Source organism: Apium graveolens, chromosome 2 (genome assembly GCF_009905375.1).
Source record: "Apium graveolens cultivar Ventura chromosome 2, ASM990537v1, whole genome shotgun sequence".
In the NCBI taxonomy this organism is placed as follows: domain Eukaryota; kingdom Viridiplantae; phylum Streptophyta; class Magnoliopsida; order Apiales; family Apiaceae; genus Apium; species Apium graveolens.
The window spans coordinates 8533051-8552616 of NC_133648.1; positions in this window are offsets into that span (position 1 = coordinate 8533051).

The window sequence follows — 19566 nt, forward strand, 5'->3', positions numbered from 1 at the left end:
AAGGCAAAAGTCACGGTGAACGAACATGTGGAGAAAGAAGCCTGACTGAGGGCGAAGAAGAGAGATGCAAATACCTTAGGACTGCTGTTAGGAATATGTTGTGAACTTGATGATAAGTTAAACAAAACACCTTAGTAGATTTACCTTAGTGAATTTTGTATCACTCGACCGATGATCTAATATAGTCCCGACGGATGAACTCTATAGTCCCGACGGATGACAAATTGACATTCATCGAGTGAGTAGCGTATGTTACAAATAAGTACTGTAGCACATTTCTGCAAACAACACGTATTAGTCAAGTAGATTGCTTAGGGTTCTGTAAGTCATGTTGACTACTAGATTGATATGCAGAATAGGTTGATTAATTGTAAATATGAGATGTCTTGTAATTCTATATAAGTGAAATAGAGTCAAGTGGCAGATAGACTCATGACGGATGATCTACAAGACTCCCGACAGATGATCTACAAGACTCTCGACGAATGATCAAATTTAAATAGCTGTTGACAGTGACGACACAATCACATGCGTTGGGTGTTTGCAAAAGGAATGTGACAGTCTGTTAAGCAGGAATTTGAGAACAAAGAAGCATTACCATTTCCATGCAATTGTGAGGATATTCAAAGATGCTGGAATAGAATAGTGAAGCAGCATGGAGTTAGACTAGATATATTTTGTTTTATTATCTTGTCTTATTGTCATGTAAACTTGGTGATATATAAACCAAGTGTAGCAAGTAGAACAATTAACTAAGCAAGCTTATATCAAGTTGTATTCTGTAAGCATTTCCCTGTAGTTTAGTTGTTCAAACTTGTAAGCAGCTGTAAGCTATTCAAAGCTTCACAGAGTTCTCAATTTGATAAATTGGAACGTTTTTATTTACGCTCCTATATACTAATATACAGAAAAGACAATTAATCAGCACAAAGTCACACAATTATAATCACATCATATCAGGCATACTTTATTGACTTAATTACGTCGCAAAATTCTCAGTCGTCACAATCTACCCTCCCTAAAAGGATTCTGTCCCCATAATCTAATCTAAGCAAATAGATGGGGATACTTTTCTTTCATTTCACTTTCTAATTCCCAAGTCGATTCTTCGACTAGCGGATTTCTCCACAACACTCTAACTAGAGGTACAACTTTATTTCTAAGCGTCCTCTCTTTTCGGTCCAATATTCGCACTGGTTGTTCCACATAAGACAAATCTGGTTGGATTTCCACTGGTTCCAACTCGATCACATGGCTCGCATCAGCATTATTCTTCTTCAGAAGAGATACATGAAATACATTGTGCAGATGTTGCATTTGCGGAGGTAGCGCCAATTCATATTCCACTTTCCCAACTCGTCGCAATACTTCAAATGGTCCAATATACCTAGGACTCAACTTTCCTTTCTTTCCGAATCGGGTTAAACCTTTTCAAGGAGATATCTTTAATAAGACTTTGTCTCTAGATTCGAATTGCACATCTTTTCATTCTTGATTTGCGTACTTTGCTTGGCGATCTTGAGCTGCAATTAATCTCTTTCGAATCATCTCTACCTTTTCCTTCGTTTGTTGAACTAGCTCTGGGCCAATTAATTTGCGCTCACCAACTTCATCCCAATATGTAGGGAATCTACATTTTCTTCCATACAACGCTTCATAAGGCGGCATGCCAATACTCGCGTGATAGCTATTGTTGTAGGAAAACTCAATCAGGGGCAAATGATCGTCCCAATTTCCTTTGAAATCTATTGCACAAGTTCGCAACATATCTTCAATTGTCTGAATTGTCCTTTCACTTTGTCCGTCTGTCTGCGGATGATATGCCGTACTCATTTTCAACTTAGTTCCCAAATGATCATGGAATTGTCGCCAAAATCTCGAGTTAAACCTTGGATCTCTATCAGACACGATAGATACAGGAACTCCATGACCCATCACAATATCCTCCAAGTACAATTTGACCAACTTTTCCAATGAAAACCTTTCATTTATCGGCAAGAAATGTGCTGACTTCGTCAACCGATCGATTACCACCCAAATCGCATCATGATTTGACTTGGTTTTAGGTAATCCTACCACGAAATCCATCGCTATATGCTCCCATTTCCATTCGGGTATATCCAGGGGCTGAAGCAATCCGCTCGGCCTTTGATGTTCCGTTTTGACTCTTTGGCATGTGTAGCATTTACTTATCCATTCTGCAATTTCCTTTTTCATGTTTGGCCACCAATAACTTTCTTTTAAATCCTGGTACATTTTCGTACTTCCAGGGTGAATTAAAAATCTCGAGTGATGCGCTTCCTCCAAAATCTCGTGTTTTAATTCCATAACATTAGGTATCCAAATACGTGAGTTAACACGGTATATTCCTTTTCCATCCTTTTGAGCTTTAATTTCTTCTCCCGTCAACTTATCCCTTTCGCGATTCATCACTTGCTCTTGACAACATCGAATCTTTTCAAAAAAATCGGGTTGAAATGACGTTGCATATATAGCTTTACTTCCAAATTCTGGAGTCTGCACCTCTATTTCCATCTTTTTAAAATCCTTGATTAATTCTTCCGATGACGTTAACATATTCAACCTTTCCTTGCGACTTAAAGCATCTGCTACCACATTTACCTTTCCAGGATGATAGTTTATTGCACAATCATAATCTTTGATTAATTCTAACCACCTTCTTTGTCGCATATTCAATTCTTTCTGAGTAAAGATATACTTTAAACTCTTATGATCCGTATAAATCTCGCAATTTTCCCCGTACAAATAATGCCTCCAAATCTCAAGGGCAAACACAATTGCTGCCAATTCCAAATCATGCGTTGGATACATTTGCTCGTGTGGCTTGAGTTGCCTTGACGCATATGCTATTACCTTCCCGTGTTACATTAACACACATCCAAGTCCTTTATATGAAGCATCACTGAATATCACAAATTCCCCTTTATCATCTGGTAACACTAACACTGGGTCGGTTACCAACCTCTTCTTTAACTCTTGAAAACTTTCCTCGCACTTTTCTGTCCAGACGAACTTCTCGTTCTTTCTAGTCAACTTCGTTAATGGAACAACAATCTTAGAAAAATCTTGCACAAATCTCCTCTAATATCCGGCTAATCCCAGAAAACTTCTGACTTCCGTAGGAGTCTTGGGTCTTTCCCAATTCATTACAGCTTCTATCTTGGCTGGGTCCACTTTGATTCCTTCTTTATTAACTACATGACCAAGAAATTGCACTTTCTTTAGCCAAAATACACACTTTGAAAACTTAGCGTACAACTTCTCTTTCCTCAGAATTTCCAAGGAAATCCTCAAATGCTTCTTATGATCTTCTTCCGTCTTGGAGTAAATCAGTATATCGTCGATAAACACAATAACGAACTTATCCAAATATTGCTTGAATACTCTGTTCATAAGATCCATAAATGCGGCCAGCGCATTCATCAAGCCAAATGCCACTACCAAAAACTCATAGTGTCCATATCTCGTTCGGAACGCTGTCTTGGGTATATCTTCCGCTTTGATCTTTAACTGATGATACCCATATCTTAAATCAATCTTGGAGAAACACGAAGCTTCTTTCAGCTGATCAAACAAGTCATCGATCCGAAGTAGAGGGTACTTATTCTTAATCATCAATTTATTCAGTTCGCGGTAATCAATGCACAACCTCATACTTCCATCTTTTTTCTTTACAAACAACACCGGTGCGCCCCACGGGGATACACTCGGTCGAATTACTCCTTTATCTGACAATTCTTGTAACTGAGCTGCCAATTCCTTCATCTCGACTAGCGCCATACGATAGGGAGCTTTTGACACTGGTTCCATTTCAGGAGCCAAATCAATCGTAAACTCAATCTCTCTGTCTGGAGGTAGTCCAGGCAATTCATCGGGAAATACATCCGGAAAATCTCTTACTATCGGAATATCCTTGATCCTTATGGATTCTTTCTCCACATCCATGACATGAGTCAAATAAACTTCGCATCCTTGACGTATTAATCTTTTCGCCTCAATATCCGTTAGGAATTTCTTCTCTTGCCTCTTTCCTTTAAATATCACCTCTTCACCATCCCTGGTTCTTAATTTCACCTTGTTACTTTTACCTTCTATTTGCGCTTCATGGTTTGACAACCAATCCATTCCTTGTATAACCTCAAATTCTCCTAACTTAAAGGGAATTAAGTCAGCAGAAAAGTGTCGACCTTCTATAGTCACCTCACAATCGGGACAAACCTTGCTAGCAATGACTCTCTCTTGATTTGCTACCTCTATAATCAAATTAGGTTCTAGAGGGTACGCATCACAATTTAACTTATCAAAAATATTTTCAGAGATAAAAGATCTAGTTGCTCCAGAATCCATCAAAACTTTTACTTCTATTGAGTTAATAACAAGCATACCTGCTACCACGTCCACATCTTGCACCGTATCTTTCATTGTCATGTTAAAGGTTCTAGCTCTGGGTTGAGCTGGTGGTGCTGGGAGAGACGGCGGTCCAGCAATTCTAAGAACATTAGCCTTCTGAACATGCTCTTTACAATTCCTGGCCATATGGCCCCCTTTACCACATTTGAAACAAGCCAAATCAGGCTTCCTCACTCCACTTGGGCATTCTGAAGAGTAATGTCCCCTCTGGTTGCATTTAAAGCATGTCACATCCAACCTATTACACCTTCCCGGGTGTCTCTTTCCACAATTCTTGCATTCTTGAATCTGGGGCCTGTTATCCTTCCCCGGTTGTCCTGCTTTCTGGAAACGGTTCTTCTGAGCTCCGTTATAGGGTTTAAATTTCTGAAATTTTTGTTTCTGACCTCCACCATTCTTGCCAAACTTCCCTCTAAACTTTGAACTTCCTTGCTCTTACTCTGGGCTTTCAAATTTCCTCTTTCTTCCTTCATTTTCTCTCCTTGCAGCTTCACGCTCACCTTCCACTATCTTTGCTTTTTGAACCAAAGCAACATAATTCTTGATCTCCAACATTTCTATTTGACTCCTAATCCACGGCTTAAGTCCCTGTTGGAACCTCTTAGCCTTCTTTGCCTCTGTATTCACATACTCAGGTACGAATCTAGACAACTCCGAGAATTTCACTTCATATTCCGCTACTGACATATCCTCCTGTCTAAGATCCAGAAATTTCATTTCCAATTGATCTTGCATATAGCTCGGCAAATACTTCTCCAGAAACATCTCAGTGAACTTCTCCCATGTTAAGTCTTTGCCTTCCAACAACGCCTTAGAAGACTCCCACTAGAAACTTGCTTCATCTTTCAGGTAATAACTTGCATACTGAGCTTTCTTGTCGTCCTTAACTTCTGCTAACTCAAAAGCTTTTTCCATTTCTCTCAACCACGACTGTGCTTTAATCGGGTCCGGCAAACCTAAGAACTCTGGGGGATGAACAGATTGAAAGTGTTTAAAATTTCCAACTTTAGGGGCCACATGTTGTTGTAAAAGCTGAGCAAGTCTGCTCATCATGGTGGTTTCTGGGTTTACTTCTGGGTCTTGGGTGGGAATTTCTTCTTCTTGGTGATCTGGTGAGTTTGCCATCTCTTACAAACCTGATTGAGCAATTATTTAGCAATACAATGGCATGGCACATAACAACAGTTTCTATAAAATCTCTTTTTTGGGTTTTAAGTTTTACCCAATTTGCACATGCAATACTATTACTACATAATTCTCATATCAGTGTCGTTTTATCATGGCACAGAATAGGGTTTTGTGATCTTTAAACATGGTTATACGAAAACACAGTTGTATAGAAACATGATATTGAGAACAGTTTATGAGATATTTAAGTTGCACAATGGAGAACAAGACAATGGATTCATTTAAACAAAGGGTACATAAAGATAGGTCTGGCTATCACAAGTTCTGGAATAAGGTACAGTAATATAGCAGGGTTAAACAGAGGAAAAACTGGAAAATATCCCCCTATCTACCCCTAACTTCTAACAACTACTACTACACCACCGCTCTGAAATACAACAAGATAAATGAAAAAGGGATCCCGGCATCTGACCAAGTATCCCAAAGCCTACCGGCGCTGAAAAACAACAATCTACGGGCTCAACCAACAGTCCCGTCTAATCATCTAGAATCTCCCTCAACACAACCAACATCGAGCGAATGATCTTATGCAGCCTCCGGGCCTCAGCATCAGCATCACTAGTGGATGGTCCCTCGTCCAATCTCCTCCTGGCAACCTGCTCCACCAACTGAATCCTAGCTCTCCACTCCTCCATCACTACTGAAGTCCTCTGCCTAGAGTCTCGAATCAGCCAATCCACCAAAGCTCCCAACTTAGGAATGCGGGCTAACTTGACACCAACACTGACATGTACAGTCTTAGGCATCTCGGACTCTGCGTCAGGGGCAGGGGTCTCTGAATCTGGCCTCAAGGGTGAAATCTGCATAGGGATCTCACTACTCTCAGAAGGGTCCTCCTCAGGGTCTGAACTAACATACACAGGCTCCTCTGGAGAGGGTGGAATGGGGTCCACTGGGGTACAAGTCAAACTAATTTCTGAGTCTGACTCACTACCACTACTAGGATCCTGAGAGAAAACACAAAACAACAACCAAGAAATAATGTTAGGGTTAAATAAAGCTTCCAGCTAACTCACACCCTAACTCTAGTTTCCACTCTAACTGATACACACTTTCTTAGACTATACCTAATAGTCTAACTCAACTCTATATGAGTCGAACTCTCTCGCGATATACATATATACCCAAAATACCCTTTTTATTCCTAACTTGTCTCAGGGACTAGATCCCGTAGCTCTGATACCAACTTGTGACGCCCTCAATCTCGGGGTTAGGAAATGAGGACTCACACACCTTTAAACTAATAATTAAATAAACATAAACCCCGATTAACTACTAACAGGATCAACAGGATAAAGTATGAGACAAGATTACTACTACCAATCATAAAATATAACTTACAATCCCAAAATATTATTAAATAAACAATATCAATTCTGGTTGGGAACCGACAGATAACCCATTGTATCTTTACAGATTTCTTTCTAGGCGCGTGCTCACTCAAAAATACCACTACTACCTGCTCTGGCAACCAGAAGCCCTCAACACGGTAGGGACCACCAGGTACGCTCTTACGAGCAGTGCGCCTAAGCCTGGCCATCTTCTTTCTTAACTGCCATGGTTAGATCAAAACAAAACATATGAGTATAAAACTCAGCAAGTAACTATAAAGCAATTCTACGATATCAAATTTATAGTACTCTTTACCAAACTCAGGGCATTCTACTTTACTTGTTCTAGTGGCAGATTTCTAGCTTCTGGGTTAAGGAAATGTTTTGAAGGAACAATATGGAGCTTTTAAGGAACAAGGCTCAACGTAGGTCGAAAGCCGACATTCATCACAAATCATTAAAGGATCGGAATAGTTCTTTCAAGAAGAGGAAAGCAACAGTATTTCATTATATGGAATCAATCATATGATCAACAGATTTAAGAATCAGGGTTCTCGAGCTTTAAGCTTCACATTAACATAAACAACTATTTTCAAAACCATATAAACCGTTTTCATTTTCAAGAATCAATTTACTGAACAGAAAGTTTCAGTTCCCTTTTAAATAATCATTTAGAACCCTTGATTGAATCACTTTATCTTTCCATTTCATTATAGTACGGGTGATCAGCCCGTACCGACCTCCATCCGGTCTTTAAGGTACCAATCGGCATAATTTCAGCCTTAAGTTGGACTAGCCCCGCTAGCCTCTTACCATGACTGGACTAGTCCCACTAGCCTCTTATGTCCCAATCCAATCCATCAGGAATTCGTTTGGAAAACCTTGAGTTGGGAAAACAAATAATTTTTCAAAAATCCATTTTTTTTATCATTACCAAGAATATGAAATCATTCAGACTCTTTCGAGTCGAAACTCATTCTTAAGCCAGATTTTAAGAAAACAGAGTTCAGGGAGTGATTCAAGGATAAACAAGGAATAATTCTTAAGGATTTTGTAACAAAAATAACAAGGTACTTAAGTTAGAAGGATCAACATCTGTAATAGGGTGATCAGGAAATAATGTATCATTCAATAGGGTTCACAAAGATAAGTATAGGGTTCAATACAACTCATGGCTTAATAAATATCTTGATCAGAAAGGACAGGTTATCAAAGGGTTGAATCAATAAGCTTATCAATAACAGTTATCAAGATCGAAGGCAGGGTATCTCAAATTAATATCAGGGTTTCACTAATTAAACAGTTCAATACTCTACATGGTATGAACAACATTCTCTTTATAACCATTTACACAAGTAATCAGAGTTACTTGCCTGAATTTGCTTTCCTGAAGGTTGAACTACTGCCACCTAGTATATCCTTTCCTTTCCTAACCTGAATGCCCTCACGCTCCGAATCTACAATAAAACCAGAATCTTAATCAGTTTCTCAACTCTCGTTCCCGGAATGATCACTCAATACGATAGCTCGAGTATAGCTTATACACATAAGCACATAGCACATAACACATTCCTTTCTCGTAACCTTTATATCTTTATATACTTAACAATCGAAGCGTACTTGCTTAATCTTAGCTATTTCTCAAATCACACTAATATAACTCTTACGAGTACATGCTTTATTCACAACCAAACCTTTACGACCATAACTATCACTTATAGCTCTTTTTAATAACAAACGATTTAATTCCCATTTTCTTTTATTCCTTAATTCGAACCATAAAAACAACCAATCACACAAGTGAATCACATATCTCCTAGGATTTCACATGCAATCACTTAACAAGGTTTTGGAACCAAATCAGTCACTTTTCTACTTATATATCATTCGGCCATACACATAAAACACAACACTCATACACACAATTTCAATCTCATATAATCAAACACAACTAATGCAAATCACAAGAGTCATTTACGCACTTAAACTTCGTCCTTTTTAATCAAAAATCCGAATCATAATCACATTAAGAATCGAAATCAACACCTTCTTTTAATTATCAAGATTCGAACATAAACACCAGCCATTCTTTGTCATGCAATCAAGTTCTTACTAGCCACTAAGATAATTGGAAAAAATCAACTTAATTTCTCTTTTAAAACATAAGACCCATTCGGGTTTTTCAATAAATCATACATGCAAGGATCAATTTTGACATGCAAGGTTGTATATCACATTTCCCACTTGTTTTAATCCTTAATTTAGTCATTCAATCCATTAAACACCAATACCAAGCATCTCCTAGTGACTCCAACTTTAATCAATTCATTCAATCAACATGCATTCCCTTAATCATCAAATTAATCTCTTCTAAACTCCTTTTCATTCGGCTAAAACATGATCTACAATTTCAAGGATCCAACAATGACATGCACTACTTGTTTTTCTCTAAAACTAACATGCAATCACTTTTTATGCTAAATAAGCTTGGTGTACACTAAGATCAATTCATCAAATCAAATTCCTCTTTTTAATTAGCACAAAGCCGAATTATAAACTCAACATGCAACCTTAAATTTTAATCTCCTAATTATCAAACAACTTATACACACATCAATAATCAAGACAAATCCATTTTCAATCACATACTCAATACCAAAAAACTCTTTTGATCTTTTCAAAAACCAAACATGCAAGGCTTTAAAATTCAAATCAACATTTCGTAAAAACTCCACCGGCTCTCCTTGGATCATAGCCGTGGTGGTCGAACTTAAGAGAGCCCACAACGGGTCTTCTCTCAAGTTTATGACCCCAAAATCTCCTTATATTCACTCTTATAGTTTTGTAGCAAGAAATCAATTTCCTTGAACACAACCATAGAGATCAACATCAAAACACTTACACAACACTTACATGCAAATGGAAATTGAGATGTATACCGAAAATAAAGACTAAATAAAGCAATATCTTTGAGTTTGAGTGAGGTTTGAGTGTTGCATGCAAGAGAGAGAGATGAGAGATAAGAGAGCCGAGAGAGAGTGTGTGTAGCCGAGAGAGAGGGTGAAGGAAAGAAAGAAAAGAAAGAGAGACGGGGAAATGGGGTGCACGGGAAAAGAAAGGAAAAGGGGGGGATGAATTTATACACCATCAAAGTCAAGGGCAAATTAGTACATTTCTAAATCCCTTTTTTGCTTATTTGATCCTTTCTTTTTATTCAAATGTAAATAAAATCAATTATAAAGTATATCTCTCTCGGAAAGTCAAAAATTATTGTAAATGACAATTTTAACACGTAGATCTCGAAATTAGCTTTTTAACCATTACTCATAACAGATTTTTGAGCGGACGGTTGATTTTATATGAATTTCGCAAGCTCGTCTTAATAATAACATTTTCCCACATAAAAATCAATTTAAAATACAAAGACCACCAAATAAATCCACTCATCATTTTTAAAAAGTCTCTAGAACTACTATGAAGATAACAAAATAAATCCCATGCTTTTATCGTACTCGGATAATTTTATAAAAATGCGCGAAGGTTAAATAATCCTTTATTTAAATCACATAATTCCTTTAAATTCATAAAAATGTCACAGAGCACATAGTCATGCACACAGATAAGCAATCACACATATACGATCACGTAACAACTCAGGTCTGATCATAGAATTTATCCCTCTTTAATCTTTATCCTTTTCTACGTGTACTGGGTCACGTTCAAGCTGCAGGGACAACGCTTGAAGAATCAAAGTTATCAACATATTTTTGGGCTAAAGCTGTGAATACTTCCTGCTATACTCAGAATATCTCTTTGGTTAATCAAGCAAAGTGCATGACACACTACCAATTGTTCAAGAATAGGAAGTCAACTCTAAATTTCCTTCATGTCTTTGGCTGCAAATGTTATATCTTAAGGAATCAAACTGATCAACATGGAAAGTTTGATCATAAAGCAGATGAAAGAATCTTTGTTGGATATGCTATGGGAAAATCATATAGAGTCTACAATCTAAGAACCAACATTTTTATGGAATCAGTATATGTTGTGTTTGATGATAAAAAGATTGAAGGACTACAAGATGGAGATTTCCATGAAAACCTCAAGTTTGATAATGTGGAGATGGTTAGTGATGATAGTGATGATGAAAGTGATCAAGAAACAGTGACTAAGAATAATGCAAAAAAATCTATAACTAATGAAGTAAAAAATTCAACATCTGTCGAGTTACAAAATGCTTCATTCGTCGGGAGATAATCTGCCTTATCCATCGGGAGACAATCAGCTTCATCCGTCGAGATACAAAGTGCATCATCCATCGGAACAATGAGAGAAGCTGAGAGTCAGAATAGATCACCTACAGAAAGTACCCATTTCTCAAATCAAAGACTCACAAACTCAGGGGGAGTTTCTCATAATCAAAACTCAGTCACACATCAAGACAACAATGAGGCATCTTCATCTAGAGCTAACCTACCTCAACAAAGAAAATGGACTAAAGATCACCCTTTTGAGCTCATCATTGGCGATGCATCTTCTAGAGTTCAAACAAGGAAAGCAACTCAAGAAGAATGTCTATATAGCAGCTTCCTTTCTAAGGAAGAACCAAAGAAGGTAGAAGAAGCTTTGTTGGATCCTGATTGGATTTTAGCTATGCAGGAGGAGCTAAACCAATTTAAAAGGAACAAGGTATGAAAGCTGGTACCTAAACCTAAAGGAAAGAATCCAATTGACACCAAGTGGGTATTTAGAAACAAGATGGATAAAAATGGCATAGTGGTAAGAAACAAAGCTAGATTGGTTGCTAAAGGGCTACTGTCGACAAGAAGGAATAGATTTTGATGAAACTTTTGCTCCTGTTACAAGACTTGAAGCCATCCGAATTTTCTTAGCCTATGTAGCTCATGCCAATTTTAAGGTCTATCAAATGGATGTCAAAAGTGCCTTTCTGAATGGAGATTTGGAGGAGGAAGTCTATGTCAGTTAACCTCCTGGTTTTGAAGATCCAAATTTTTCAGAATATGTCTACTATCTTTTGAAGGCACTTTATGGACTGAAGCAAGCACCTAGAGCTTGGTATGACACTTTATCAAAGTTTCTTTTGGAAAATTACTTCACAAGAGGTACTGTTGATAAAACTTTATTCTTTAGAAATGTTAATGGCTCTAGTATACTTGTTCAAATTTATGTAGATGATATTATATTTGGCTCTATAGATGAAAAAATTTGCAAAAAGTTTGCCAAATTGATGCAAAGTAAGTATAAAATGAGCATGATGGGAGAACTAACTTACTTTCTTGGTTTCCATGTTAAGCAAGTTAGTGATGGAATATTCATTAGTCAAACTAAATATATTTATGATCTTTTAAAGAAGTTTTATCTAATGGATTGCACATCTGCAAAAACTCCCATGGCCACTACAACTAAACTTGAATCAAACACTACTGAAAAGTCTGTGGATATTTCAAGCTATAGGGGCATGGTTGGCTCACTTCTGTACTTAACAGCTAGTAGGCCATATATAATGTCTGTTACTTGTCTTTGTGCTAGATTTCAGGCTGATCCTAGAGAATCTCACTTAGTAGCTATAAAGAGAATTTTCAGATATCTCAAAGGAACACCAAAACTTGGCATTTGGTACCCTAGAGATTCTGGTTTTGATCTGACTGGTTATTCAGATGCAGATTATGCAGGTTGTAAAATAGACAGAAAAAGTACAACAGGAACCTGTCAATTTCTAGGGAACAAGCTTGTGTCCTGGTTCAGTAAATAGCAAAATTCAATTTCTACTTCTACAGCTGAAGTTGAATATATTACTGCTGGTAGTTGCTGTGCACAAATTTTGTGGATGAAAAACCAATTGTTGGACTATGGTCTACAAGTGGACAGAATTCTCATTTTCTGTGATAACACAAGTGCAATTGCCATCACTGAAAATCCAGTACAACATTCAAGAACAAAGCACATAGACATCAAGTACCACTTCACTAGGGAACATGTGATGAATGGTACTGTGGAACTTCATTTTGTTCCAAGTGAAAAGCAGCTTGCAGATATCTTTACCAAACCACTTGATGAATCCACCTTTTCAAGGTTAGTAAGTGAGTTAGGTATGCTTAATTATTCTTGAATCATTTCAGATATTTTTGCAAGTTATAATGCAACCTGAAATTTAATTGATTTTTCTGTTTTGGATGAAATTTTGGTTAAGTCAAAATTTACATCCCGACGGATGCTCATTATCCATCGAGTTTGATCATCCGTCAGAATAATATTTATTAATAAAAATTAATTACTTTTCTGGATTATTTTATAACCCGATGGATAATTGTTTTATTCTCATCCGTTGAATTGCCTCAATCTTAGCCGTTAAAACTCTAAACATTATCCGTCGGGTATACTTACAGTTTGTAAGTATAACACGACAGATAATTGACAGAATTTTGACAGTTTATTTATTTTAAACTGCTATTTTGGGCTATTTTGATTGGTTACTTTATTTCACTTTATTATTTTTGACAGTTTATTTCCGAGATAGTATAAAAGCAGAATTCATTTTTATTCTATTATTTTATCATTCTCAAATCAATTGATGTAACTTCTTTCTTCTCCAAAGCAAATACTCTCTCTGTAAATTTCCATACTTTAACAATGGCACCAGTAGTCAAAATCATGTCCCAGTCTGGGTTCATCTATGAAAAGAACAACTTTATAGCTCTTGTGAACAAGAAGATTCCACAATCTGGAGATTTTCACAAAATGATGAACTTTGTGAAGGAATGTAAACTCAGTTATGCTATGCTGGAATCACCCATAATCTACTATGAGGTTGTGGAGGAGATATGGACAACAAATGTGTATCATTCTACTGACAAGACCATAACTTTCACTCTCAAAGGTAAGCAGTTCTGCATTAATGGTGACATTATCAAAGCATGCTTTAAAATTCCAGATAACACTACTACTGTTCCACACACTGATGCTAATTTAGTTACCATGCTTAATTCTATGGGCTATGCACTTTCTACTTCTAAGGTAAGTGAGATTAGGAGGCTAGGTCTTATAAATGAATGGAGCTATTAGTGTGATGTGGTAACTAAGGTATTTTCTGGTAAAGTGAGTAATTTTGATTCTGTTAACATTGTCATGCTTAACATGCTTTATATGCTAGTTACTGATAAGTACTTTAACTTCAGTAACATGATCATGTTTGAGTTAGGTTATAAGTTAGGGGAACTTAATAAGAGAAGTAAAAATGTCCATTATGCTAGATTCTTTATGATGCTTGCTAACCATCTTATTGAGAATATTGTTTTTCAGAACCCAGCCAACAAACTAAATTATTGGGTCCAAGAAAGTGGAATCATTGCAGATCTCAACAAAGCAAGTCACCACAAAGAGGTGCCCCTCTTCTACTTTCCGATCATGGAGGGCCCTCAGGTAAGTGAGATAAGCACCATTGTCTCTACTCTTCCAACCTCACAAATTTCTTTGCCTTCAAGTGTAGCTTTGGCATCTGTGTTAATGACCCAACAGATGCCTACCCAAGCTACCAAAACAACAATTTCAAAATCCAAAGCTAAATAAGCCCCCTTTGGTCTCTTTCAAAAGAAACCAGTTGCAAAAACTATGAAACACAAAGAGGGGAGTGTGAAGGAGAGTGAGTTAGGTAAGGGACAGGGTGAAAATTAAAGAAACCCTAAGGATAAGGCTGGTGAGATTAGTGTACCCAAGTCTAGCCACACCACAGTTTCCCAACAAACTGTGGTTGTTAATAAGGAAATCAACCCAATTCTAGTTTCATCCTCCCAAAAGGATGCTACTATTGAAACAAGCTCCCAACCAGGAGCACAGGCCAAGAGGGTTAGGGACACAAGTTCACCACAGACTTATGCCAGAAAGAAAAGATCTAAAAGCCTTGGGGATGCACAGGGAATACACACAGTGCAAACTGGAGCTAAAGACTCAGTCACTACACCATCTCAAAGTCAGCTTGATGTGACTCCAATAAATGTGGAGTCACAGCCAACAACATTGATAATTGAAGCACCTGAAACACCAAATTCACCCACACACTCACTGGATGTAGACATGATTCATACATCACTTCCAAATTCTCCATTTTTAACTCTATTGGAGAAGCCAAAAATTCAAGCAAGTGAGCATCATCTTTTAGATGATTTTTTGGCTCACTTTCCAATTCTTTTTGAGTCTATTGAGACATCTGTGTCCAAATTTTCATCAATTTCCACAGAGTCTACAATAGTCTCCACTCCAAACTTATACATTTCTTCTATCCCGGTGGATATTGTTCATCCGTCGAGTAGTGATTGTATCCCAACGGATGTGCCTAACAGCAGTCATCTGTCGGATAGCCAAACTACTATCCTGATGGATGTTCCTCATCCGTCGGTACTCTCTGCACAACTTCAAATCCCAACAATTCTCACAAGTGCAGATGACCTAGTAGTAGTACAATCACTCTTAGGACTGAGGGCAGGGAGTGAATTGAGTGAGAGGTTGGGTTGCTCCCAAGCAAAAGGAGAAGAAATGAGTGAACCAATGCAGACCATTTCTTCAGGTCTGGAAAAAGTGAGTGAGGGGAGTCCCACCTTAGATGGTGAAGATGAGGGTGTGAGGGTGGGAAGCCAAGGGGAGCCCTTGATACAAGAACATAGAGAATATGAGAGAAATGCAGGTACATGAGATATAAGGATGAACATATGTTAGTCCCAAAGTATCGTAGAAGGGGGGGGGGTTGAATACGATACCTACAATCTTTTCGATTCGTTTACAAGTTCTTCATTAAAAGTACGGAATCAAATAAGACACAAAACAATTCGAGGAAGATATTATTTTATTAATATAATCCTTGAGGTTGCTACAATCTAATCAATAAATTGATTAGCTACAATAAATTCAGCAACATAACAATATGTTTACAAGCTAAATAAATGAGGGGCTTTAATGGAGCTCTCGTAAACTGAATTGTGTTACTGAAGAAGATGACTGATAATGAATTACATTCATTCAGCTTCTGTTGTAGACTTCCAAATTCAATGAACATGTGGCATGTTTGTGTCCACACATTCCATTTAACTTTGATGCAATTAAAATCAATGAATACAACTCTTCTATGGCGACCAGGGCAAGCTTCTGTGGCGACCAATGAACTACATATGTTCTATAGCGACTGCATATGTTCTATGGCGACTAGTGAACTTCTATGGCGACCAAATGAGTTCTATGGTGACCAAATGAATTCTATGGTGACCAGGGGAACTTCTATGGTGATCAAGTGATCTACTTGAAGTTCTGTGGATGTCAGCTAAGGATCTATGGAGACCAGGTAGTGATAGAGGTTTCTTCTGTGGCGACTACAGTCTATGTGGTGCCTTAGAGAAATTCTCTATAACGACCAGTTCTGTGGTGACCATAGTTTTTGTACACTTCTATGGCGACCTGGGAGAGGACTGTCATGACTTAGAATATTCTTGCTCTTGTCAAACCATTATTCAATGTATCAACATTTCCTTCTGTAACTGAATCAAAATTCTTTCTTGAATATTGATGTTTGGTGCACTGGTCTGGTTCACAAACAACTAGCATTGGGAGAATCCTAATTCAATTTGTCTTGTGTTTTTGAGCTGATACAGATTGGTGTTTATCCATTGCTTCTTTCACTGAACTCTTGATCTGTAACACTTGAAATCAATTCATGAAACTGATGCTTAAAGTCCCTTGTTGTCTTATTCTTCATAGTTGCTTAAACATGACAATGAACTTTTTCCCATAATTTGTTAGAGGACTTAAAAAGTCAATCACATCATTTGGTTCTTTGTGCTTATCCTCTCTTCATCTGTAGGGTTCCTATGCTTCACAGTTTAATATTGTTTATCTGTTTCTATTTTCATGTTAAGTTATAAATCCTCGATTATATGTTACATTATATTATGCTTTACAATCTCCCCCTATTTGATTGTTAGAGTTCGACAAGCAAATCCCTAAGGATAGCTCAACTGATAATAAGAAAAAGTACAATCTCAAAACAGATAAAGATATTAAATACATTCTGGATTACATATTCAATTCCAGATTTCTTAATATACAAATTACAAAGAAGTGTTCCTCTAGCCTGAACATATATTCTATGTCTTATTTGACTTTGTTCTCTTCTGCTTCCTGCTTCCTTATCCTTCTTGAGTCTGGTCAGATTTTCTCTTAATGATTTCTTTTTAGGATCTGAAGGTTTTGGAGGAGACTCTTTTAGCTCATTCAATCTAGCTTGCACACAATCACGAGCTTCTATCTCAAGTGCATTGACTGGAGGTGGATTATTCAGCTCATGAAGCATTATCTCAAGATATTTAACTTTGGTGCATTTAGGAACAAGATCAAACAATAGTGATTATTTTCTGGACATTATGAAGACTATTATCCTTTTAGGATGTCCTTGTACTCTCTTGGTGTCAATGATTGATTCTTCTTCCAGTACCTTATCAAGTATCCTTATGATTGGGATCAATGCAATTTTATCCTCCTTACATGTGGAGAGCTTGACGTCCATTAAGGCTTGATAAATTGATTCTGATGCGCTTGTTCTGAAATCATTGATCTTAATCTTCGCTTGATTAATCTGAAAGAATAGTCCCCCTTCACTGTTAGTGTTGATGATAGGTTCACTATCTTTTAGAAGATTCATTTCTGGCTCTTCATTAATTAACATTATCTCATGATAAGCTCTTCCAACTTTCTTCATATCCTTCTCTGTATCCCTGATCATTTTGTCATTGAGTCTGTAAGCATATAGAACTTCAGCAGCTTTAAGGTCTACTTCTGATCTTTTAACTCCTGGTGCCTCCAGTTATGCTCTTTTGCTCCTGAGTTGACTTTCAAGAAAAGTTAGTTGTAGATATCGAATGGATCTCAGATGTTGGTCAGACATAGTGATATTTTGCATCCTGCCATCCGCAATTACTTTGATCATGAATGGATACATAAAGGCTTGATGGGATACATTCATCATCATTCTCCAAAGTTTGTCTCTGAAATATTCATTCTCATTCGATTTCAACCATGGGATTTTTGAGGCTAGGACGAACAGTTCAACAATGTTCAACTTCTTCAATACACTGGTAGACACCTTCATCTGTAGACCATCTCTGTGATTGATAGTGATCTTCCATCCATTCGTAGAATGTTCACAGTAGTTCCAGTAATGATTTTGCTGAACTGATCATAGAACTCATGGATGCTTTCATGTTCCTTCCTGTAATGCTCCACAGTTCTCAACAGATTAGAGTTACCAGGGTCTGAGTAGTGATATATTTCTGGTTTGTCCATTTTCTTCTTTATTTCTTCCCATTTTCTTCCTTTCCTGTTAGCTCGAAGATATGCTTCTCTCACTTCTCTGTTCTCCCTTCTTTGAATAGCTCTTTGAATTCTTTCTCTTGAACTTTCCATTTCTTCTTGAATCTCTTATATAAGAGCGATTGATTTTCTCTGGAAGTCCATAGAATAGACAGTCATATGAGAAAGCATCTTCATCTCCAAACTCTTCATCCTCAGAAATGATCTTTCTCTCTTCCGTAGCCACTTCTTCAAATCTTGGCTCACACCCCATCGGAACATCACTTTCATCTATTTCACCTTCTTCTAGATCCTCTTCAGAGAATAAGGGTCTTGGAGCATATATCTGAGACAACAGATTTCTCTGAGTTGTAATGATTTGGCTCAGATGTCATGATTGCTCCCCCTGAGATGTTGCACTTTCCTTAGAGAATCTTTCCTTGAGGAGCACCCTTTCATCAATCCTCTCTTCTAGTTCTTCCTTTATCTCATCTCCAAATTCATCATAAGTACCAGTTGTCTGAAAGGCATCTTTAAGTAGATTAACAACAATGTCTACTTTTTCTTGTTCTACTACCCTTTTCTCCTCCTCAGTTGGGTTATCCTTCAGAGCTGGTGTTGATTGAGCATGTAAGGTTGAGACAGGGATCTCAAGAGAAACAGGCAGTTGCTTGCGGACTGAGGTCATTGGCCCGGTACTGGCAAGAGCTGCTTTAGATGAGATCGGGATCGGCGCTTGCTTGCTAACTGCGAGCTTTGGCTCAGTGTTGACAATTGCTTTTCCTTTTCCTGAATGAGAGAGAGATCGTTCAACAAATTCCCGTAAACTAGCGAATGCTTCTTGCTGATGTTCAAGTTGATCGGAAAGACTGGCGATCTGATGATCCCTGAGAGATAGTTATGTCTGAAAATGTTGATCTTTAAGAGCCAGTTGTTCTTTGAGATAACTGTCTTTGAAAGTTAGTTGCTCTTTAAGATAGGATTTGGTGACATAGTTTGAAAGATCTATATGTGTAGTTTGGATGGTAGGCGTCTCACAGGCTTCTCGCAGTATATCGCTCAGCACTCTATCACTCAGTTTAGGGTCATGTGTGTCACTCGTTCTCACATGTTCACTCCGCTCAAAGCTTCGAGTTCCAACTGTACCTGCAGAAAACACTGGAGCCATCCTTAAGGAGGTCAGTAGTAGTGCAATGAGAGTTCGCAATTCTCGATCCTTGTCTGAGACAAGTTGCCTGTCATCAGGAGATGATTCATCCAGAGTTAA